The sequence below is a fragment of the Dendrobates tinctorius genome, unplaced genomic scaffold (assembly GCF_039654945.1).
Source record: "Dendrobates tinctorius isolate UK_male_01 unplaced genomic scaffold, ASM3965494v1 ptg000184l, whole genome shotgun sequence".
Classification (NCBI taxonomy): Eukaryota; Metazoa; Chordata; class Amphibia; order Anura; family Dendrobatidae; genus Dendrobates; species Dendrobates tinctorius.
The window spans coordinates 10,063,935-10,089,459 of record NW_027361851.1 but is presented as its reverse complement, the minus strand read 5'-3'; the positions used below and the strand labels follow the sequence as shown (position 1 = coordinate 10,089,459).

General features: G+C 46.8%; 1 protein-coding gene across 2 annotated transcripts in view; it reads left to right on the top strand.

Annotated features, from left to right (window-relative positions):
- Window positions 1–25,525, top strand: part of CA11 (carbonic anhydrase 11) — a 1,551,304-nt gene that overhangs the window by 840,263 nt on the left and 685,516 nt on the right. The window lies entirely within an intron of this gene.

Sequence of the window (25,525 nt, the reverse complement as noted above, 5' to 3'; positions counted from 1 at the left end):
ACAAGTTTGTTAAAAATATAAAACAAGTAGACAATGGAAATACTTCCAATACTTCCAAATTCCAAAGACATACTGATAGGGAATCTAGATTGTGAGCCCCATCAGGGACAGTGATGATAATGTGTGCAAACTGTAAAGCGCTGCGGAATATGTTAGCGCTATATAAAAATAAAGATTATTATTATTATTATTAAATACATATGCAAAATAATACTGCTAACACAGGTAATAAAGGTACTGCTTTTCTCTACTTTTAGTATTTGTGAAATCTTTTTAGGGAAAAAGATATAATCTAATGTGGAACACAAAAATTCTCATTCCTACTAAAGATATATGGAATAATCCCTACTGAGTACAAATACATAGGTGTCCACTAAGTAAATATGTCTCTAATAATACAGCAGTTATTGAACTATTGCACATTCCTCAAATAAGCATTTTGAGTAGAAAAGAATTATCTGCCAACATTGACACAAACGAACCCACTGAAACCACATTCATTAAGGAAAATTTCCTATTGCAATAATTTTTAAAAGATAGTGCAGCGCTAAATATATAGGGATAAATTTTAATAAAAATTGTAATCTGCACATTAATGATCAGTTTATTAAAATGTATCCCTATATATTTAGCGCTGCACTATCTCTTAAAAATTATTGCAATAGGAAATTTTCCTTAATGAATGTGGTTTCAGTGGGTTCGTTTGTGTCAATGTTGGCAGATAATTCTTTTCTACTCAAAATGCTTATTTGAGGAATGTGCAGTAGTTCAATAACTGCTGTATTATTAGAGACATATTTACTTAGTGGACACCTATGTATTTGTACTCAGTAGGGATTATTCCATATACAGTATCTTTAGTAGGAATGAGAATTTTTGTGTTCCACATTAGATTGTATCTTTTTCCCTAAAAAGATTTCACAAATACTAAAAGTAGAGAAAAGCAGTACCTTTATTACCTGTGTTAGCAGTATTATTTTGCATATGTATTTCCATTGTCTACTTGTTTTATATTTTTAACAAACTTGTTTGAATAAAGATGGATTATTTTCATACTTAACATGGGCGTTGACTTCCATGGTGTATAAGATTTGTTGGATTAATAGGAAGTACCTTCCCTTATTTAGGCCAGGCTTTTTCTTCTTTTTGATAAAAACTCTTTTATATTTTGTCAGATATGTATGTTTCACTACTTCCATGCTCTTCACCTTCTTTTTTACTTATCCCACACTTTCTCCTTCATCATCCTCATCAGCATCATCTTTTTCATCAACTTCTTCTTGACCTTATTCATCTTCTTCACCTTCTTCCTATTATTCTTTTTTTTTACATTCTTCATATTCTTCTTATTCAACTATTATTCTTCTTCATATGCTACTTCTTCATCTTCTTCCTATTCTTCTTCTTCATCATATTCTTATTTGTGACAGGCATTCCTGTAGTTGTTATCTATAAAAGTTTGAAGATTACACCTTTCGTTCTGCCTGTCACAAAAGATTTACAACAGGATTTGTCCGCGTTCAGTTTGGCCTGCAGCAGCAGGCATTTTCAAGGGGCACCACGAGGAGGAACGGACTCACCCCCATACACTGCTTAGTCTTCTTCTGCTTATAAATTAGATAATATCATTTGCTCTGATTTTTAGTCTTATGCTAAATGTTCTTCTGCTTTTGGTTTTTCAGCTTCTTGGTCTTCAGTCTCTTGTTGTCCTGCATCTTGGTGGTTGTCTTCATGTTCTTTGTCATCTTGGTCATCTTCTTCAGGGTCATCTTTTTGGTCTTCTTCGGTGTGGTCTTCAGGGTCGTAGTCAGGGAGATCCAGAGTGAGAACCAAAAACCATTTCCACAAGCTCGAACTTGGAAAAGTAGCAGAAGGTACAAGAAGGCTGAGGAACTGCTGAGTACCAGCTGATGGTACTGGAACCCGGATGGTCAGCAGAAGGAACAAGAGCAAATGGAACTAGCGAGGACCAGCTGACGGTGCTGGAACCCGGAGGGGCAGCATAAGCAACAAGAGCCAATGGAAAAACTGTGTACCAGCTGACGGTGCTGGAACACGGTTACTAAGCAGGAGGTACATGTGCTACAAAGCACTACCAAGGATCAGCAGACGTTGCTAGAACTCGGATACCGAGAAGGAGGCACCTAGGCCAAAGGCACTACCGAGAAACAGCTGATGGTGCTGGAACCCGGATGAGTAGCAGAAGCTGCAAGAGCAAATGGAACTAGCGAGAACCAGCTGACGGTGCTGGAACCCGGATGGGTAGCAGAAGGTACCCATAATAAGGAAAGTTGCAAGGCCGCGAGCAGGTCGCAGTTACCGAAACCCACAGTCCAACAGGGGGTGCTAGTCCTATTGGCACTACGGAACCAGCCTTTATTACCAGAAGCCGCAGCCCACATAGGAAGAACCTAAACTGCAGGCACCATAGACTCGGCTAACCCTACCACAACACGACAATGTATTGGTGGCAAAGTGACGTTGACACTCCCCGGAAACAGCAGGCGTGCTGGAACCAGGCTGGGCAGGAGGGAGTACCCTTGCCAAAGACACTGCCGAGAACCAGCTGACGGTGCTGGAACCCGGATGGGTAGCAGAAGCTACAAGAGTCAATGGAACTACTGAGAACCAGCTGACGCTGCTGGAACCCGGAGGGGCAGCAGAAGGAACAAGAGCCAATGGCACAACCGTGGACCAGCTGACGGTGCTGGAACACGGTTTCTAAGTAGGAGGTACCAGTGCTAAAAGCACTACCAAGAACCAGCAGACGTTGCTGGAACTCGGATACCGAGAAGGAGGCACCTCGGCCAAAGGCAATGCCGAGAACCAGCTGATGGTGATGGAACCCGGATGGGTAGCAGAAGCTACAATAGTCAATGGAACTACTTGAGAACCAGCTGACAGTGCTGGAACCCGGAGGGGCAGCAGAAGGAACAAGAGCCAATGGCACAACCGTGGACCAGCTGACGGTGCTGGAACACGGTTACTAAGCAGGAGGTACCTGTGCTACAAAGCACTACCAAAGACCAGCAGACGTTGCTGGAACTCGGATACCGAGAAGGAGGCACCTCAGCCAAAGGCACTGCTGAGAACCAGCTGACGGTGCTGGAACCCAGATGGGTAGCAGAAGGTACCCATAATAAACAAAGTTGCAAGGCCGCGAGCAGGCTGCAGTTACCGAAACCCACAGTCCAACAGGGGGTGCTAGTCCTATTGGCACTACGGAACCAGCCTTTATTACCAGAACCCGCAGCCCACATAGGAAGCACCTAAACTGCAGGCACCATAGACTTGGCTAACCCCACCGCAACACAACAGGACAATGTATTGGTGGCAAAGTGACGTTGACACTCCCCGGGAAACAGCAGGCGTGCTGGAACCAGGCTGGGCAGGAGGGAGTACCCATGCCAAAGACACAGCCGAGAACCAGCTGACGGTGCTGGAACCCGGATGGGTAGCAGAAGCTACAAGAGTCAATGGAACTACCGAGAACCAGCTGACGCTGCTGGAACCCAGAGTGGCAGCAGAAGGAACAAGAGCCAATGGCACAACCGTGGACCAGCTGACGGTGCTGGAACACGGTTTCTAAGCAGGAGGTACCTGTGCTAAAAAGCACTACCAAGAACCAGCAGACGTTGCTGGAACTTGGATACCGAGAAGGAGGCACCTCGGCCAAAGGCACTGCCGAGAACCAGCTGATGGTGCTGGAACCCGGATGGGTAGCAGAAGCTACAATAGTCAATGGAACTACTTGAGAACCAGCTGACGGTGCTGGAACCCAGAGGGGCAGCAGAAGGAACAAGAGCCAATGGCACAACCGTGGACCAGCTAACGGTGCTGGAACACGGTTACTAAGCAGGAGGTACCTGTGCTACAAAGCACTACCAAGGACCAGCAGACATTGCGGGAACTCGGATACCGAGAAGGAGGCACCTCGGCCAAAGGCACTACCGAGAACCAGCTGACTGTGCTGGAACCCGGATGGGTAGCAGAAGGTACCCATAATAAACAAAGTTGCAAGGCCGCTAGCAGGCCGCAGTTGCCAAAACCCACAGTCCAACAGGGGGTGCTAGTCCTATTGGCACTACGGAACCAGCCTTTATTACCAGAACCCGCAGCCCACATAGGAAGCACCTAAACTGCAGGCACCATAGACTCGGCTAACCCTACCGCAACACGACAGGACAATGTATTGGTGGCAAAGTGACGTTGACACTCCCCGGAAACAGCAGGCGAGCTGGAACCAGGCTGGGCAGGAGGGAGTACCCATGCCAAAGACGCTTCTGAGCAGCAACTGGCGATGTTGGAGCCCAGGGTCAATCATGCAACAGGCTGAGGCCTACTTGGAGCAAGTAGTAAATAAGATGTAGTGGAGGCAGCAGGAGACTTTGTCGTCCACACAGCAGGGGAGCAGCTGGCGTTACTGAACCGCACTAACACTGGAGCATGTGTTTTTCTCTGTGCAGACGGCACTTCCGAGCAACAACTGGCTGTGTTGAAGCCCAGGATCAATCATGGAGCAGGCTGAGGCCTACTTGAAGCAAGTTTTATATCGGTTGAACGCTACTACTGATTGTAACCATGCTCCACTTAGGCCTCTGGCTCCACTGTCTCTAGTATTTCCCCTGGCCTCCAACCCCACCAGTTGCTGCTCAGAAGTGGCGTCTGCACAATCCACACTTGTTCCTGTGTTACTGGGGCCCATTCACATCAGTTGATCCCCTGATGTTTGTCCGGCAATGTCTCCTGCTCTGTCCTCAATCCCACTACTATTAGTTAGAATGTGGACAGAGCAGGAGACATTGCCGGACACACCATCAGGGGATCAACTGATGTGAATGGGCCCCAGTAACACAGGAACAAGTGTGGATTGTGCAGACGCCACTTCAGAGCAGCAACTGACAGGGTTGGAAGCCAGGGGAAATACTAGAGACAGTGGAGCCAGAGGCCTAAGTGGAGCACGGTTAAAAATCTGTAGTAGTGTGACTGTGTAGGCAGTAGGGGACTTTGTCATCCACACAGCAGGGGAGCAGCTGGCGTTACTGAACCCCACTGACACAGGAGCTAGTGTTTCTCTCTGTGCGGACGGCACTTCCAAGCATCAACTGGCTGTGTTGAAGCCCAGGATCAATCAAGGAGCAGGCTGAGGCCTACTTGGAGCAAGTAGAAAATAAGATGTTGTGTGATTTTGGAGGCAGCAGGAGACTTTGTCGTCCACACAGCAGGGGAGCAGCTGGCGTTATTGAACCCCACTAACACTGGAGCATGTGTTTTTCTCTGAGCAGACGGCACTTCCAAGCAACAACTGGCTGTGTTGAAGCCCAGGATCAATCAAGGAGCAGGCTGAGGCCTACTTGGAGCAAGTAGAAAATAAGATGTGTGATTTTGGAGGCAGCAGGAGACTTTGTCGTCCACACAGCAGGGGAGCAGCTGGCGTTATTGAACCCCACTAACACTGGAGCATGTGTTTTTCTCTGAGCAGACGGCACTTCCAAGCAACAACTGGCTGTGTTGAAGCCCAGGATCAATCATGGAGCAGGCTGAGGCCTACTTGGAGCAAGTAGAAAATAAGATGTAGTGTGATTTTGGAGGCAGCAGGAGATTTTGTCGTCCACACAGCAGGGGAGCAGCTGGCGTTATTGAACCCCACTAACACTGGAGCATGTGTTTTTCTCTGTGCAGACGGCACTTCCAAGCAACAACTGGCTGTGTTGAAGCCCAGGATCAATCAAGGAGCAGGCTGAGGCCTACTTGAAGCAAGTTTTATATCGGTTGTACTCTACTACTGATTGTAACCGTGCTCCACTTAGGCCTCTGGCTCCACTGTCTCTAGTATTTCCCCTGGCCTCCAACCCCACCAGTTGCTGCTCAGAAGTGGCGTCTGCACAATCTACACTTGTTCCCGTGTTACTGGGGCCCATTCACGTCAGTTGATCCCCTGATGTGTGTCTGGCAATGTCTCCTGCTCTAATAGTAGTGGGAATGTGGACAGAGCAGGAGACATTGCTGGACACACATCAGGAGATAAACTGACGTGAATGGGGCCCAGTAACACAGGAACAAGTGTGGATTGTGCAGACGTCACTTCTGAGCAGCAACTGGCAGGGTTGGAGGCCAGGGGAAATACTAGAGACAGTGGAGCCAGAGGCCTAAGTGGAGCATGGTTAAAAATCTGTAGTAGTGTGACTGTGTAGGCAGCAGGAGACTTTGCCATCTACACAGCAGGGGAGCAGCTGGCGTTTCTGAACCTCACTGACACAGGAGCTAGTGTTTCTCTCTGTGCAGACGGCACTTCCAAGCAACAACTGGCTGTGTTGAAGCCCAGGATCAGTCATGGAGCAGGCTGAGGCCTACTTGGAGCAAGTAGAAAATAAGATGTAGTGTGATTTTGGAGGCAGCAGGAGACTTTGTCGTCCACACAGCAGGGGAGCAGCTGGCGTTACTGAACCCCACTAACACAGGAGCTAGTGTGTTTTTCTCTGTGAAGACGGCACTTCTGAACACCAACTGGCGTTGTTGGAGCCCAGGATCAAGCATGGAGCGGGCTGAGGCCTGCTGTTTTTTGAATGTGGAGGCAGCAGGAGACATTTCCGTCCACACAGCAGGGGAACAGCTGACGTTACTGAACCCCACTAACACAGGAGCTAGTGTGTTTTTCTCTGTGAAGACGGCACTTCTGAACACCAACTGGTGTTGTTGGAGCCCAGGATCAAGCATGGAGCAGGCTGAGGCCTGCTGTTTTTTGAATGTGGAGGCAGCAGGAGACATTTCCGTCCACACAGCAGGGGAACAGCTGACGTTACTGAACCCCACTAACACAGGAGCTAGTGTGTTTTTCTCTGTGAAGACGGCACTTCTGAACACCAACTGGCATTGTTGGAGCCCAGGATCAAGCTTGGAGCAGGCTGAGGCCTGCTGTTTTTTGAATGTGGAGGCAGCAAGAGACATTTCCGTCCACACAGCAGGGGAACAGCTGACGTTAGTGAACCCCACTAACACAGGAGCTAGTGTTTTTCTCTGTGCGGACAGCACTTCTGAGCAACAACTGGCTGTTTTGAAGCCCAGGATCAATCATGCAGCAGGCGGAGGCCAACTTGCAGCAAGTTTTATATAGGCTGTAGACTACTACTGATTGTAACCGTGCTCCACTATAGCCTGTGGCTCCACTGTCTCTAGTATTTCCCCTGGCCTCCAACCCCGACAGTTACTGCTCTGAAGTGGCGTCTGCACAATCCAAACTTGTTCCTGTGTTACAGGGGCTCAGTCACGTCAGTTGATCCCCTGATGTGTGTCCAGCAAGGTCTCCTGTTCTGTCCACATTCCCACTACTAGTAATGAGAATGTGGACAGAGCAGGAGACATTGCCGTACACACATCAGGGGATCAACTGACGTGACTGAGCCCCAGTAACACAGAAACAAGTGTGGATTGTGCAGACACCACTTCAGAGCAGCAACTGACGGGGTTGGAAGCCAGGGGAAATACTAGAGACTGTGGAGCCAGAGGCCTAAGTGGAGCACGGTTAAAAATCAGTAGTAGTTCGATTGTGGAGGGAGCAGGAGACTTTGCCGTCCACACAGCAGGGGAGCAGCTGGCGTTACTGAACCCCACTAACACAGGAGCTAGTGTTTTTCTCTGTGCAGACGGCACTTCTGAGCAACAACTGGCTGTGTTGAAGCCCAGGGATTACAGTTCAGGTGGTAGAAACATGAACACAACAGGAGACCTGGATACTGTTGCCAACCAATTATTTATTCTGGAAGAGGACTGGCAAATTCTGGCGAGATCCAGGCCTTGTTCATTTTCAGAAAAGTAAGCAGGTCAACGTTATCGGAGGATAGTCGCGTGCGACGGTCTGTTAGTACACCACCTGCGGCACTAAAGACGCGTTCCGATAATACACTGGCAGCAGGGCAAGCCAGCACCTCCAATGCATACTGGCTAAGCTCTGGCCAAGTATCCAGCTTAGAGACCCAAAACTTGAAGGGGGAAGAGCCATCTGGGAGTACACTCACAGGGCAAGACATGTAGTCTGTCACCATCTGACAAAAATGTTGCCTCTTGCTGACTGGAGCCATCTGTGATGGTGTAGACATTTGTGGCGGACACACAAAACTTTGCCGCATTTGGTCCATACTGGTCTTGCCTTGTGCTGAGGCGCTGCCTCTGCTCCCTCTTTGTGCAGAGCTTCCTCCACTGCCTTGACGCACAGAGCTGCTTTGTAAAGCACTAGCAGCACTGCTGTCAGGTGGAATGGAGAACATGATGGACCAGTGTGTCTTGGTACTCCCGCATTTTACGATTTTACGCTCCCGGTTCAGCGGTGGCATAAGGCTTTGTAAGTTGTCCCGGTAGCGAGGATTTAGGAGGGTGTACACCCAATAATCAGCCATGTTGAGAATGTGGGCGATGCGGCGGTTGTTTCTCAGGCACTGCAGCATGAAATCAACCATGTGCTGCAGACTCCCAACTGCCAAAGAAATGCTGTCCCCTGCTTGAGGCATCATCTCTGCCTGCTCTGCATCACCCCACCCTCGCTGTACATACTGATTAGAGCATTGTGTACCTCCCTCATCTGGAAAGATGTCTTCCTCCTCCATTGACTCCTCCTCATCCTCCTCACAAAGTGTCCCCTGCCTAGGCCTTTGTGAGGAACCACGTAGCGCAGACTGTCCAGAAGCAGATGGCATTTGGGACTCCTCATCCTCCACCTCTTCCAAAACCTCCTCCCTTAGTGCTTGCAGTGTTTTTTGAAGCAGGCAGATAAGGGGGACAGTCATGCTGACTAGTGCATCATCTGCACTCACCATCCGCGTGGAATCATCGAAGACACGCAAAACAAGGCAGATGTCCTTCATAGAGGCCCACTCAGTGGTGCTGAAGTGTGACCGGCGCACAGTGCGACTTGTTTGCGCCTGATGCAGCTGGTACTCCATGACTGCTGCCTGCTGCTCACACAACCGCTCCAACATATGTAACGTTGAATTCCACCTGGTGGGTAGGTCACATGTGATGTGATGTTCCGGAAGGTGTAATCGGTGCTGCAGAGCAGCAAGGCGCGATCTTGCCGTGCTGGAACGCCGCAAGTGAGCGCACTCTATGCGGACCTTGTGCAGCAGTGCATCAAGATCTGGATAGTTCCTCAGAAAGCTCTGCACGACCAAGTTCAGCACATGTGCCAGACATGGGATGTGAGTGAGGTTGCCTAGGCCCAGAGCTGCCACCAGATTTCGGCCATTGTCAAACACTACCAAGCCTGGCTGGAGATTCGCTGGCACAAACCACACGTCGCTCTCCTGCTTGATTGCATTCCAGAGCTCCTGTGCTGTGTGGCTTCGATTCCCCAAAGAAATTAATTTGAGTACAGTCTGTTGACGTTTGGCCATGGCTGGGGTCATATTGGTCGTAACAGGCTCCTGCAGCGCTGTTTCTGAGGAACTTGAGTTAGGAGGAGGAGTCAATGTGTACGGACTGGATTCCTGCAATCCGTAGAGTTGGCAGAACACGTACAGCGCCACTCTCCAGATCTGTACCCGGCTCCACAACAAAGACCCAATGGGCAGTGAGGGAAAGGTATCGTCCCTGTCCATGGTTACTGGTCCACGCATCGGTGGTCAGGTGGACCTTGCTACTGACGGCGTTTAGTAGCGCATGTTTTATTTTTCCCTCCACATGCTTTTGCAGGGCAGGGACGGCTTGCCTGCTGAAATAAAAGCGGCTGGGCACGGTGTATTGTGGTACTTCCAATGCTATGAAGTTCTGGAAGGTGTCAGTCTCCACCAGCCTGAATGAGAGCATTTCAAGGGCCAGTAGTTTGGCAATGCCAGCATTCAGAGCCTGTGCTCGGGGATGGTTTGCCGAGTATGGCCGCCTTTTATCCCATGCCTGTTCTACCGATGGCTGTAGAGTGGCCTGGGAGTGTGAGGATGACTGGGAACGTGGTGCTGTGGGTGGAATGTCACAGGGTCTCCGGACATCAGAGCCAGAGGTTCTTCCTTGGCGATCCTGTGAGGAAGCCGAACCAGCTGTGTGTGAGCTGGAGGAAGAGGCCCCAACACAGGCTGAAGAGGTGGTAGGTGGTGCTGTACATTGGCCTACGTCTTCAGTGTGTCTGTGTAACTCCACCTCGTGCTTGGTCCGCACATGTTTCCACATATTTGTGGTATTGAGGTTGCTGACATTTTTCCCTCTTTTGACTTTCTGATGACACAGCTTGCATTTGACAAAGCAAATGTCATCTGCAACTGTGTCAAAAAAGGACCACGCACTGCAAGTCTTGGGAGTGCCCGTTTTGGCTTTTGGAAGAGGAATGCTCCTAATGGGTGCCGAATTGGAGGCTACAGGCAACCAAGTCTGCCCCCTCCCTCTCCCTCCTGTTTTGGCCGTTCGGGGAATCTCTGCCTCAGAGCTGCTCCCACCACCTTCCTGTTCCTCACGCCATGATGTGTCAAGGACCTCATCATCTACACTCCCCTCTTCAAACACCTGCTTCTCCTGGGTTGTCTCGCCAGCACCGTACGCACCAGAAAGTGGCACCTGAGTCTCGTCATCATCTGATGCGTACTGAGGTGTGCTGTCCATAGGCACTGGCCCACCCGCCTCCTCAGATTCAGAGGGACAAAGGAGTTGCGCATCACTGCATACTTCCTCTTCACATTCTTGAATGCTGCTTGGCTGGCCCCCTCTTTCCAAGCCAACAGATTCAGAGAACAGAAGTAGAGACTGTGATGGCTCCTGTCCAGGGCTCTCTGACTGCCTGGGCACTTTGGCAGGTGGTGAAGAGACAGATGGTTGCTCTTCAGTGCTATGGCCCTGAGAGGACATGGAAGTCATTGAAGTCGATGCGTTAGCTGCCATCCATCCGGCAGCGGCTTCAATTTGTTCCTCCCGCAGCAGTGGGGTAAGGCCAGGTCCTACAAAGCTGCGCATAAAGGACTGTTGCCTGCTAAAACTGGGGGATGCTGACTCACTGGTGGCCACAGCAGGCACAGAATCCCCACGTCCTCTCCCTGCAGAATCCCCACGTCCTCTCCCTGCAGAATCCCCATGTCCTCTTCCTGCAGAAACTCCACGCCCACGCCCACGTGCCTTACAGCGTGCCTTCTTCATCTTGGTAGACTGATAAAGATAGGCAGAAAAGTACAATGGGGGGGCTTAATGTGCTTATTCCTGAACAGCTGGTAACAGGTATAAGAAATACTAATTTTATGAAGTGTGTGTGTGGACTACACTTTAATAGGATCTAATGTGGCCTACACAACTGTCAATTCTAGTGTTTGGTGAACTTTATTTTGTTTGTTTTTTTTTTAAAAAACTAAAAAGATGTGACCAAAGATTTGAAAGCGATAGTATCACAAACTTTTTGGAGCTATTACAATGCAGGAAGGTAACCTACAATGCAAAAGATGAGGCTCCAAAAAATAGGGTAATACTAATCTGGCTGCAGCTGAAGGGCACAAGCCAGAAAAAAGGCTCCTCTATCTACTCCTATATAGTGTTTGCAACCAATCAATGTAGATGGATACGGATGGATCCACACTAATAGGAGAATAAAAAATGAGCTGCAATAAAAGAAAAATATGTGTGAGGAAGTGACGCACGCTGAGCAGCCTACAACTAGACGTAGCTGTAGGACACACTACAGCGTGAGCTGCACTCACACACAGAGACCTCTCAGACAGTCGTGAACAGTGCAGATAAGTGGGCACTAGCACTGAAAGGCTGCAGAGAGGCTCCGCTGTCTACTCCTATATAGTATTTGCAACCAACGTATATGGATACGGATGGATGCACACTAATAGGAGAATAAAAAATTAGCTGCAATAAAAGAAAAATATGTGTGAGGCAGTGACGCACGCTGAGCAGCCTACAAGCAGATGTGCCTGCAGGACACACTACAGCGTGAGCTGCACTCACACAGAGACCTCTCAGACAGCCGTGAACAGTGCCGATAAATGGGCACTAGCAAAGAAAGGCTGCAGAAAGGCTCCGCTCTCTACTCCTATAGTGGTTGCAACCAACGTATATGGATACGGATGGATGCACACTAATAGGAGAATGAAAAATTTGCAGCAATAAAAGAAAAATATGTATGAGGCAGTGACACGCTGAGCGGCCTACAACCAGACATGTCTGCAGGACACACTACACAGCGTGAGCTGCACTCACACATACCTTGCAGACAGCTGTGAACACTGCTGCAAGGCAAAAGAAAGCTACACTTATTGAGAATGTAGCCTGGGTAAAGCACAATATGATTTTGAAAATCGCTATCACTAAGGCTACTTTCACACATCCGGTGTGTGGGGTCCGGCGGCGTGCGGCGAAAAGCCGGGCCGCCGGATCCGACCTGCAGCCGTGACACCGGATGTGTGTGAGCGAGACGATACGGCTCGGACATTATTAAAGGAGCCGCAGGACGAGGTGGACAGAGGCAGCCAATGAGACAGCTGCTGAAAGGGAGGTGAGGGGAGGAGAGGATAGGGGAGGGGAGGGGAGGGGAGGGGAGGGGGGTGGAGAGAGAGAGACATGGGGGGGTTAACACTTAATGTCCAGGCAAGAGAATCTCTCTCTCTTGCCGGGCACTTGTGGGGTTAACCCCACAGAGAGATCTCTCTCTCTCACCCAGACACTGTGAGTGTTAACCCCACAAGTGCCCGGCGAGAGAGATGTCTCACAAGTGTCCGGGTGACAGAGAGAGATCTCTCTCTCTCTCGCCGGGCACTTGTGGGGTTAACATTCACAGAGTCCGGGCATGCGCTGTGGTAAAAGCCGGTCCGGCGCTGCAAAAAAACGTTACATGGAACGTTTTTTCCAGACGCCGGACAGGCTGTTTTTGCCGGATCAGGCAAAAACCGGATACGCCGCATAGGTATCCGGCGCGATGCGGCAATAATGAAACTGAATGGGGGAAAAACCGGATCCGGTGGCAACCGGCGCCGGATCCGGTTTTTACACTTTTCGCCTGATGCTGAAAACCGGATGTGTGAAAGAGGCCTAACTGTCCCTCAGAGTCTTGAACAGCAGCCTGTCCCTAACTGAATTCACAGCAGAGTGAACCAGAAATGGCGGCGGCGGCTTTTATAGTGCATCATAGCTGCAAAAAGTTTGTGATACTATTACAATGCAGGAAGGTAACCTACAATGCAATAGATGAGGCTCCAAAAATAGGCTAATACTAATCTGGGCTGCAGATGAAGGGCACAAGCCAGCAGAACGGCTCCTCTATCTACTCCTATATAGTGTTTGCAAATATTCTAGCTGGATACGGATGGAACCACACTAATAGGAGAAATCTGGAAAAATGAGTAGCACTAAAGCAAAAAAGGACAATGTATGAGGCAGTGACGCACGCTGAGCTAACTACAACCGGAGGTGGCTGCAGAACACACTACAGCGTGAGCTGCACTCACACACAGAGACCTCGCAGACAGCTGTGAACAGTGCTGCAAGGCAAAAGAAAGCTTCTCACACAGTGGTTGCTAAAGTAGCCTGGGTAAAGCACAATAAAGCAAATCGCTAGCTCAAACTGTCCCTTAGAGTCAGAACAGCAGCGTCCTGTCCCTAAGTAAATTCACAGCAGAGTGAACCCAAAATGGCGGCGGCGGCTTTTGTAGTGCATCATGACATCATTTCAGCAGCCAATCACAGCCATGCCATTAGTTAACATGCCTACATGCCTAACAGGATGTGCCCACACTTCTGAGGATTGTCATTGGCTGAATCAAATCAAACTGGCTCATAGCATCATGGGAACTTCCGATTCCGGTATTCGATATGCTAAAAGTATCGGAACTCAGTATCGGAATTCCGATACAGTGAATATCGGCCGATACCCGATACTTGTGGTATCGGAATGCTCAACACTAGACTGATGTGAATTGTTCCATAATCTGTAAGTGGAGTAAGTTACTGCAATATAAATGAGGAAAGAAACAATAACTACATATCAACCGTCGATAGCCAGCACTCATATCTTCTTACATCTTCTTAAAAGAAATGATTTATTGATCCAGTAGTATAAAAGGCATAAAAAAATAGTTGAACACAACAGCACAAAACTTAAAAAGACAGAAAAGAAATATCTGATGCACTCACAGGCAACATGTTTCAGGCCTACATGGTACTTTGTCAAGCCACTATACATAAATGTAAATGAAAAATATTGTTTATATTTGCAATAGTAAAGGTAAATGCTTATACGTAAGCCAACAGGAATAACTAACCAGTGTACACATGCAGAAATTAGTATCTTTACAGCCAACGCTATGCAAATATAAATGTAATGACGCACTCAGAAGATGGTGTAGGCACACTCTGATAGAAATCTAAAATGTAACAACTGAGATAAAAAAGCCACTGCTACGTTGCTGAGTATTGGTCTACTTAAAATTGAGAAGGTCTCCAGCAAAGACCTACATCGGCCATCTGTTGCACCAATAAATAAACATGTTTATTACGGATGTGAGAGTACTAAAATGCTCGGATGCTCGTTGCTTGAACCTAGAAGTTACTACTGCTAGAATGATCATTTCAAGTAAAGAGTATAACGAGATTTATTGGGAAATCAGAGCATCTTTTCAGTAGTCTTTACAACAGCATGTAAAGAACCCTGGAAGCATTTCTGACTCCCAGATCGCTGCTGAGAACAATGGTGTCACACTTTTACTCCACTTTAAGGACTGGCAATAAAATATTGAAAAATGACAAGAAATGGTTGCTTACAGGGAAAAAAATGTTAAGAAACATTCTTTCCTGTATAGTGATTTGTATATAAGGCAAAATTTTAAGAGAATTTAAAAAAAAATCATTTAGTTAAGGCAAAATTTAATTTTTTATTAACTATTAAATTTGCATTATTTTTTTATTAAAAAAACATGTTGGTCGTTAGCCCATCCTGATTCCTCAGTGTGCTTTTGATGAACCCTTTTAATGCATAATAAATAAATGGGAAGTTGTACTTTTACCTCACTGGAGAAATCTTTTTCTATATTGCCTTCGCATATGCCCAGGACTGGGGTGGCTTCGTGTGAGGATTCTGCTTTCCTGAAGAGGATCCAACGGTGAGCTTACTCTCCCATATCCCCCTTTCCCTTTAGACATATTTTAGCAGACCTCTCCACCTCAGGAAAGAGATATGCAAGGTTCTCTTTGTAGCATGGGCTAGCATGGACTAGCAGGATGAGCAACCAGTACTCTTTTTTGGCCAAGATGAATGTAATGGGAGGGTCACGGAAAGGGCATTGTTACATGAAGTCTGCTATATGTGCCAAGCTCCCTACAGCCAACATTTTCCTGTCTCCACCATGATGACTATACTTTCCATATTCTCCTCCACCACCTCAAATTAATCCTCCTTATTCTCCTCCTCAGACTATCCATATAGGAGAGATGGGACAAAGCTTGTGTGAGCACAAGCCAGCTCCTTTTCCTCCTCATTGTCCTCAGCACCTCAGCCGCTGCCTCCTCATTGTTACCAGATCCGTGATGAGCAGATGAGATGAGGCTGTGTGGTATCTCAGTGTCTTGTCTTCCTACATTTCCACTAGGTCCGCATGCAAAGCGTCATGTTTAATAGTCAGAAGCAGATGTTTAATTAGGCACTGAAGCATAATTGTTGCGCTGATTATGGTGTTATCGCCACTATCCATCTTTGTAGAGTCTATAAAGCATTTGAGAACTGCACATTTGTCAGACATCTATGCCCTCTCACTGGGGACTGACCAAAATAGTGACGGGCATGTTGGAGCTGGTATTCCACAACTGGTCTCTGCTGCTCACAAAAACTTGCCAGCATGTTTGGCATAGAGTTCCAGCACTTGGTGATGTCACACACCAGTTGCTGAACTTGTGCTTGCATGTGCTGCTACACCGCTGACATGGCATACCTTGACCAGAAGCTCTGTAAAATCTGTGTAGGTTTTCAGAAACTGCTGAACTACCAAGTTCATCACGTAGAACAAACATGCTACGTGCGTGAGCTTGCCAAGCTTCACAACCACCACCATGTTACTTCCATTATCACACACCACCATGCTTGGTTGGAGGTTCAGCAATAAGTGCCACAGATTTGTCTGGTCTGTTATTCCTTTCAGTAGCTCTGCTGCGATGTGTGCTTTGTCTCCTAGACAAATTAGCTTCAGCAGAGCCTGTTGCCGCTTTGCTGAGGCAGTGCTGCAGAGCTTTTATCCTCCAACTGATGTGGACAATGTGCTCGGAGATAGCCCATAGGAGATGTAGGATGAGGAGGAGAATGAGGGGGTGCAGGAACTGGTGCAGGAGGTGAAGGAAATCCTGATAGAAGTATGGCCCTAACCCCTAACCCTTACCATAACCCTAGTCATAACCCTATCTCTAACCCTAACCCTAAACCCTAACCCCTAACCCTAACCCTACCAACCCTAACCCTACTAACCATAAGCATAACCCTAACCCTACCTAACCCTAACCCCTAACCCTACTAACCATAAGCATAACCCTAACCCTAGCTAACCCTAACCCCTAACCCTAACTCTAACCCTAACCTTAAACCCTAAACCCTAAACCCTAACCCCTAACCCTACTAACCCTAAACCCTAACCCTAGCCCCTAACCCTGCTAACCATAAGCATAACCCTAACCCTAGCTAACCCTAACCCCTAACTCTAACCGTAAACCTAACCCTAAACCCTAACCCCTAACCCTAACCCTACTAACCCTACTAACCATAAGCATAACCCTAACACTAACTAACCCTAACCCTACTAACCATAAGCATAACCCTAACCCTAGCTAACCCTAACCCCTAACCCTAACTCTAACCCTAACCCTAACCCTCACCCCTAACCCTAAACCCTAACCCTCACCCCTAACCCTAAACCCTAACCCTAGCCCCTAACCCTGCTAGCCATAAGCATAACCCTAACCCTAGCTAACCCTAACCCGTAACCCTAACTCTAACCCTAACCCTAAACCCTAACCCCTAACTGTTGTGAGTTCATTTTTCCCTTCACCATTGAGGTCTGATGAACTCCCTCCTCTAGTGAAGGAAGGTAGTGAGACTGATTACCAAACACCTGGGCAGCTAGATGATGACTGGGTGGCTGGAATTGAGGACTGGATATAAGGCTGCCGACGCCCTTCTTCCTGGCTGGTGATTTTCCTGCTGGATTCTTGGAGACCAGTCTGATTCCTGCGTCTCAAAGCTAAGTTTTTCTGCTCTGCATTGTACTCTTCAGTTTTGTTTTTGTTTTGCCTTGTTTTTTGGGAGTTCTGCCATCCCCGGCCGAGGGTGAGCTGAATTCCATTTTTGTCTCTGATCTGTTGATCTTTTGCTCTGTCTTCAGAATATACCTGAGTGCTGATATAGTCTTTTGAAGCCTAGCGACTTCAGGGCCTGTTTTTCCTATCAGTCGGTTGGCTCATTTTGATAGGGTTTTGGCGGATGGCAGACAGCAGCTTTCCTATCCTGTCCTATGTAGTTAGCTTGGGCCCCATCATTTGCTCAACCTATCTTTCTATCTGTGTTAGTGTTTTCATCTTGCTTCACCATCATTATATGTTGGGGGCTGCCTATTGCTTTGGGGTCTGCTCTGGGGCAGTTTAGTTTTTCCCCTTTCTGTCTTTAGGCTATGTAGTTCTCCGGCTGTGATCGAGGGGTCTAGGGTACCGTAGGAACCCCCCACAGCTACTGCTAGTTGTTGTGGATAGGTTCAGGGGTCTGCAATCCGATAGCTGCCAACCTCTCTGGTTTTTCTGGACTTAGCTGGTATTTTGTTTTTTCCTCCTTCGGTGACTCATCATAACAGAATCACCAGCCATACCACAGATCCTAGGGTACTCAATAGCAGGAGAGAATTGTAAAAAAAAAAAAAAAAAAAGTGTCAGAATCTTTTTTTTTTGTGTGCATTTTTTTCCTCTATATCTCTGAGGCCGTAGGGGGAATTTTTCTCTCAATGGAGATGAAGCAATTGTCTGATAGTGTGGAGCAGCTCACTGCTGAAGTGCGGGGAATTTCCGCATATCTTGCTCATTCACATGCTGCTGAACCAAAGATTCCTACTCCTGATATGTTTTTTGGGGATCGGTCTAAATTCTTGAATTTCAAGAATAATTGTAAATTATTTTTTGCCTTGAAGCCTAACTCATTGGGGAACTCCGCGCAGCAGGTTAAAATTGTCATCTCTTTGCTGTGCGGCGATCCCCAGGATTGGGCGTTTTCTTTGAAACCTGATGATCCTATTCTGAATAATGTGAACGCATTGTTTCAAGCCTTGGGGTTGTTGTATGATGAACCTAATGCTATTGATCAGGCTGAAAAGACCCTGTTGGCATTAAGCCAGGGTCGGGATTCGGCAGAGTTGTACTGTCAAATTCCAAAAGTGGGCGGTCCTTACTACCTGGAATGATGGTGCCTTGGTAGCCCTCTTTCGGAAGGGTTTGTCAGAAACTGTGAAAGATACTATGGTGGGATTTCCTGTTCCCTCTGGTCTTGACGATTCTATGTCATTAGCCATTCAGGTGGATCGGCGTTTACGTGAACGCAAAACTACACGAGAGATGTTGCCACCTGTTGAACAAATGTCTGAACCTATGCAATGTGATAGAGTTTTGTCTAGGGCGCAACGTCAGGAGTTCAGAAGGCTTAATAAGCTATGTTTTTTTTTGTGGAGATGCCTTCCATATTATTTCTGTCTGCCCTAAACGAGAGAAACGTTGTGCACACACGTTTTCTGTGGGTGGTGTTCAACCTAAGTTTCTTCTGGCAATTACTCTGATCTGCTCCCTGTCCACATTTTCCGCCAAGGCTTTTGTGGATTCAGGAGCAGCTCTGAACCTGATGGACTTGGATTTTCTAAACGTTGTGGATTTCTTATGACACCTCTGCGGATGCCTATCCCTTTGAGGGGGATTGATGCTACTCCTTTGGCGAAAAATAAACCTCAGTTTTGGACCCAGGTGGTAATGCGGGTCGCCCCAGACCATCAAGAAAATTGCAGATTTTTGGTGTTGCATAATTTGCATGATACCATTGTTCTGGGGTTTCCCTGGTTGCAAATTCATAATCCAGTTTTGGATTGGAAATCTGTGTCTGTGGTGAGTTAAGGTTGTCGGTGTGCCCTTAGTGAGGCTCCGGTTTTTTCCACCTCTCCTCAGTCACATGATGTTCCTGACTATTTGGCGGATTTTTATGATGTATTTAGTGAGAATGAGTCTGCGTCTTTGCCTCCTCATAGGAGTTATGACTGTGCAATTGAACTGAGCTCGGGGTGTAAATTTCCCAAGGATCGGCTTTTCAATTTATCTGTACCCGAGCACGAGGCTATGCGAACCTATATTAAGGAGGCATTGGAGAAGGGTCATATTAGACCATCCTCTTCACCCTTAGGTGCTGGGTTTTTTTTCGTGGCTAAAAAGGATGGTTCATTAAGGCCTTGTATTGACTATCGTGCCCTCAACAAAATTACTGTTAAAAATCAGTATCCATTACCCCTGATTTCTGATCTATTCTCCAGAGTTAAAGGTGCTTGCTGGTTTACCAAGCTTGACCTCAGGGCGGCGTATAATCTTATTCGCATTAAGCATGGGGATGAATGGAAGACGGCGTTTAATACTCCGGAGGGACATTTTGAGTACCTGGTGATGCCTTTTGGGCTCACTAATGCCCCTTCTGTCTTCCAGTGCTTCATGAACGATATATTCCGAGACTTTGTGGATAAATTTTTGATTATCTATCTGGATGATATTTTGATCTTCTCCAAGAATTGGGACTCTCATGTGGAACATGTTCGGACTGTGTTCCGGATCTTGAGGGAGAATTCCCTGTATGTCAAAGAATCGAAATGCCTTTTTGGGGTACAGAGGATTTCATTTCTGGGATTTATTTTGTCTCCGTCAACTATTGAAATGGACCCGGCCAAGGTACAGGCCATTTATGATTGGGTTCAGCCCACTTCTTTGAAGGCCCTCCAGAAGTTTTTGGGTTTTGCTAATTTTTATCGGAAATTTATAGCTAATTTTTCTGGTATTGCCAAGCCATTGACGGATTTGACTAGGAAGGGTGCTGATGTGCTGAATTGGTCTCCGGAGGCTGTTTCTTCCTTTCAGGAGCTGAAGCGAAGATTCACTTCTGCTCCGGTTTTGCGGCAACCTGATGTCTCACTTCCGTTTCAGGTGCAGGTGGACGCTTCTGAGATTGGTGCAGGAGCGGTGTTGTCCCAAAAAGATCCTGTGACATCTAAAATGAATCCTTGTGCTTTCTTTTCCCGAAAGTTCTCCCCATCCGAACGTAACTATGATGTGGGGAATCGGGAACTGTTGGCCATGAAATGGGCATTTGAGGAGTGGAGACATTGGTTGGAGGGAGCCAAACACCAAGTCGTGGTCCTTACTGACCACAAGAATTTTATTTACCTGGAGTCGGCCAAGCGCTTGAATCCTAGACAGGCTAGGTGGGTCTTGTTTTTCACACGTTTTGATTTTGTGGTCTCTTTTCTTCCGGGCACTAAGAATATCTAGGCAGACTCCCTCTCTAGGAGTTTCCTTGCTGATTCTCCTGTTGTGACTAAGCCTGCTACCATCTTAGGCGAGGGGGTAGTTCTTTCTGCCATCTCGCCCGATTTGAGACGTGCTCTGGAAGAGTTTCAGGAGGACAAACCTGAGCGTTGTCCCAGTGGAAAGTTGTATGTTCCTGACCAGTGGAGGAAGAGAGTGATGTCTGAAGTTCATTGCTCTACATTGGCTGGTCATCCAGGTATTTTTGGTACTAGAGATCTGGTGAGTCGGTCTTTTTGGTGGCCCGCCTTGTCTCGTGATGTCAGGAATTTTGTACAGTCCTGTGGGACTTGCTCCTGGTCTAAACCTTGTTCTCGCTCTAGTGGCTTGTTGATGCCTTTGCCGATGCCCAGGAGGCCATGGACCCATATTTCAATGGATTTTATCTCTGATATGCCTGTCTCTCAGAGAATGACTGTTATTTGGGTGATTTGTGATAGATTCTTTAAGATGGTCCATCTTGTACAACTCCCTAAGTTGCCATCTTCCTCTGAGTTGGCGCCCTTGTTTTTGCAACAGGTGGTTCGCTTGCATGGGATTCCTGAGAACATTGTATCTGACAGAGGAGTTCAGTTTGTGTCTAGATTTTGGAGGACTTTCTGTTCCAAGCTGGGAATTCAGTTGTCCTTCTCCTCTGCATTTCACCCTCAGACCAATGGGAAGACGGAGAGAACAAACCAGACTTTGGAGTCGTATTTGAGATGTTTTATTTCTGCCGATCAGGATGATTGGGTTTCATTTTTGCCCTTGGCCGAATTTGCTTTAAATAATAGAGCTAGTTCTGCCACTTTGATGTCACCTTTTTTTTGTAACTTTGGTTTTCACCCTCGATTTTCTTCAGGGCAGGTGGAGCCTTCTGCCTGCCCAGGTGTTGACACTGTGGTGGAGAGAATGCACCAGATCTGGGACCAAGTAGTGGATAAGTTGTCTCTCTCCCAGGAAAAGGCCCAGCTGTTTTCCAACCGGCGTAGGACCGTTGGTCCCCAGTTTAAGGTGGGTGATATGGTTTGGTTGTCATCAAAAAATATCGCTATGAAGGTGGCTTCTCCTAAGTTTAAGCCTAGATTTATTGGACCTTACAAGATTTTGGAGATTATTAATCCGGTCTCTTTTCGGTTGGCTCTTCCTGTCACATTTAAAATTCATAATGTGTTTCATAAGTCCTTGTTGAAGAGGTTTGTTGAACCAGTAGTTCCTGTGGTGGCACCTCCTGACCCTATATTGGTTGAAGGTAACATGGAACATGAGGTAGAGAAGATACTGGATTCCCGTCTTGCTAGACGGAGACTCCAGTATTTGGTTAAGTGGAAGGGTTATGGTCAGGAGGATAATTCCTGGGTCTCTGCCTCTGATATTCATGCCGAAAGATTGGTGCGTGCCTTTCATCGGGCTCACCCGGAACGCCCTGGTGGCATGGATGAGGGTTCGGTGACCCCTCCTCAAGGGGGAGGTACTGTTGTGAGTTCATTTTTCCCTTCACCATTGAGGTCTGATGAACTCCCTCCTCTAGTGAAGGAAGGTAGTGAGACTGATTACCAAACACCTGGGCAGCTAGATGATGACTGGGTGGCTGGAATTGAGGACTGGATATAAGGCTGCCGACGCCCTTCTTCCTGGCTGGTGATTTTCCTGCTGGATTCTTGGAGACCAGTCTGATTCCTGCATCTCAAAGCTAAGTTTTTCTGCTCTGCTTTGTAGTCTTCAGTTTTGTTTTTGTTTTGCCTTGTTTTTTGGGAGTTCTGCCATCCCCGGCCGGGGGTGAGCTGAATTCCATTTTTGTCTCTGATCTGTTGATCTTTTGCTCTGTCTTCAGAATATACCTGAGTGCTGATATAGTCTTTTGAAGCCTAGCGACTTCAGGGCCTGTTTTTCCTATCAGTCGGTTGGCTCATTTTGATAGGGTTTTGGCGGATGGCAGACAGCAGCTTTCCTATCCTGTCCTATGTAGATAGCTTTGGCCCCATCATTTGCTCAACCTATCTTTCTATCTGTGTTAGTGTTTTCATCTTGCTTCACCGTCATTATATGTTGGGGGCTGCCTATTGCTTTGGGGTCTGCTCTGGGGCAGTTTAGTTTTTCCCCTTTCTGTCTTTAGGCTATGTAGTTCTGTGATCGAGGGGTCTAGGGCACCGTAGGAACCCCCCACGCCTACTGCTAGTTGTTGTGGATAGGTTCAGGGGTCTGCAATCCGATAGCTGCCAACCTCTCTGGTTTTTCTGGACTTAGCTGGTATTTTGTTTTTTTCTCCTTCGGTGACTCATCATAACGCCTAACCCTACTAACCCTACTAACCATAAGCATAACCCTAACCCTAACTAAACCTAACCCTAACCCTAAACCCTAACCCCTAACCCTAACACTACTATCCATAAGCATAACCCTAACTAAACCTAACCCTAACCCTAAACCCTAACCCCTAACCCTAACCCTACTATCCATAAGCATAACCCTAACCCTAACTAACCCTAACCCCTAACACTTACCATAACCCTACTAACCCTAACCATAACCCTAACTAACCCTAACCCCTAACCCTAACCCTACTAACTCTAAACCTTACCCTACTAACCATAAACCCTAACCCTTCCCCAACTAATCCTAACCCAAAGAAACAACACCGCTGTTAAGAAGATGGTGACCAGTTTTCCTGCTACAGCTTTCGCTCTGTGCATTTTTCTAGCTTTTTTTTTTGCTCCTCTGCCTCTGCAAACTCCTTCCCCATTAACCTGAGGTGTTTCCCCTCCATTTTATCCATTATATAGCACAGTAGTGGTCATTTTGTAATTCCGATTTTTTTCTCCCATTGACTTGCATTGATATCGGAAATCGGAAATTCCGATAGCTGATATTTTTTCAATATCGGAAATCAAGATTCCGATATGATATCGGGCAATATCGCTCATCCCTAGCAACAACTGGTAGACCTCATTTAAATATTTTAAAATTGTAGTTGATGATCTCCAAACTACTACATTCATAAAGGCATTGCTCAGTGTGCAAATCCAGGAAAAATTATAAGGAGGATAATACAATAATCCTCTACAGGTGTCAGCTTTTTTATTCTCTTTGGGAGGCTGGAGGACTGCCTCCACCTTTTTCCTGTCACCTGATTCCCAGATGCCTGAGCTGTAAGTTACCCATCTTACAGTGGTGCCATAGCCCTTACATGTGGACAAGGGCAAAAACCCCCTGTATCATCAGCACCATCACCTGCTCCCTCACAGGAGGTGGGGAACGCTACGGACAGTCTGATCTCTTGGGGATGTTAGCCCTATTTCGAGCCGCCTTGAGGAGCATTTTCCTGGTTTGTTCACTTTGCAAGAAGGGTTCATCCTGCTCCCTTTCTTCTTGGATCACACCCACTGCATACCAATGATAGTGCCCTTCCATTTTGAGGAATGAGACCTTGGCCCTGGTTATAGCCATCAGCTCTTGCAGCCTTTTAGGTAAGTGTTTTGTCTGTACTGAACGATAGTTGAAAGAAATGACATGTATGACTGGTAGTGGAGATGGGAGTCCATATAAGAGTTTAAGACATAATAACCTTTCACCAGGATGCCAACTCTGCACACCTTGCAGCTAGCAGACCCGCTAGCATGTCTCAGGCCTGGTCCTGGCTCACCTCATTCTCTCTTGCCACCAGCCTAGGTCACTCACTAGTTGCTGGATCCTGGCTCTCCCATCTGCAATACGCAAAATCCCCAGCGGTGAAGGTTGCAGCCTGGGTTTGGGTCTTGGTGGTTTCGGGAAATCTGCACAGCGTTCTGCCAGCTTCTATATTCCTCCACTCACTCCCTCAGGAGTCTCTGGGAATTCTGCCATCTTTGTAGCCATGTTGCCCACTAAGTAATAAAACTTTATGGATGACTAATTGAACCCAGAAAAAATTTGAACGCTTTTTTGGAATGTCATATACCAACAAAATTTAACAGAAAGCAAGTAATACTCAATGGATGACTAATTGAATCAAGAAAAAAAATTCAAAGCTTTTTTGGAGTGCTATATACCACTGAACTGTATCACAAAGCATGTAATACTATATGGGTGAGTAATTGAATTCAGAAAACTTTTGAACTTTTTTTAGGGTTTTATTTTCCACCATAATTTAAAAGAAAGCACATAATACCCTGTGGATAACAATAAAGTCAATTTTTCACCCTCAAAAAAAGAATGTGGTCAATTGCAGCAGACATACATTTAGCAACTGACTGCAAAGCCCTAAGCCCTGTCTAGAAGCTGTATTCTGCCATTCTCTCTGCTCCTGCAGCTGTCTCTAGGCTAAATGCAGAATGTATAAAATAGAACCAAAAAAGAGCTATCTGAGCCCTTATAAAGACTTTTAGTATGATGCTTCTGCTTCAACACCATTATCAATACTACATGACTCTTATTCTTTAGACTGTGAAAACACAGGCTTGAACAAGTGCACTCTACCTCCAATAAGAACTGGCTCTGGGCTGTGTAATAGCATCAGTGTGGCCAACATGCGGCAACTGTCCTTTTATAATCTCTGATGTGATAATGTGGTCAGTCAATCAGTGTAATGTCACAACCAAGATGGCAACAGCATTAGAGTGACTAGCAGGCAATCCCCACATGTTTATTGGCTGTGTAACAGGCACCAAACATGCGACATGGGAATTGGAGCTTCATATCCATGCAGGAGTTAATGATCCTTGAGTACCGAGCACATCCGAGCATCCATATTCTTCAGTGATATCGAGATATCACTGAGCACGTTCGCTCATCCCTAATATTTATATAAAAATAAGAATAAACTAATAAAGTACTCATATATGGTATTGCCGCATTCAGAATGACCCGATATATAAAACGTCACATTCTTTAGCCCCGGCAGTGAAAACCTTAAAAAATAAAATAAAACCAATTCTTGTCCTGCTATTTATTTGTTTATTCTACATCCCAAAGATTGCAGTAAGGCAAGGCTCATTTTTCTTATGTTCAGAACCGAACGCTTACATTACGGCTTCCG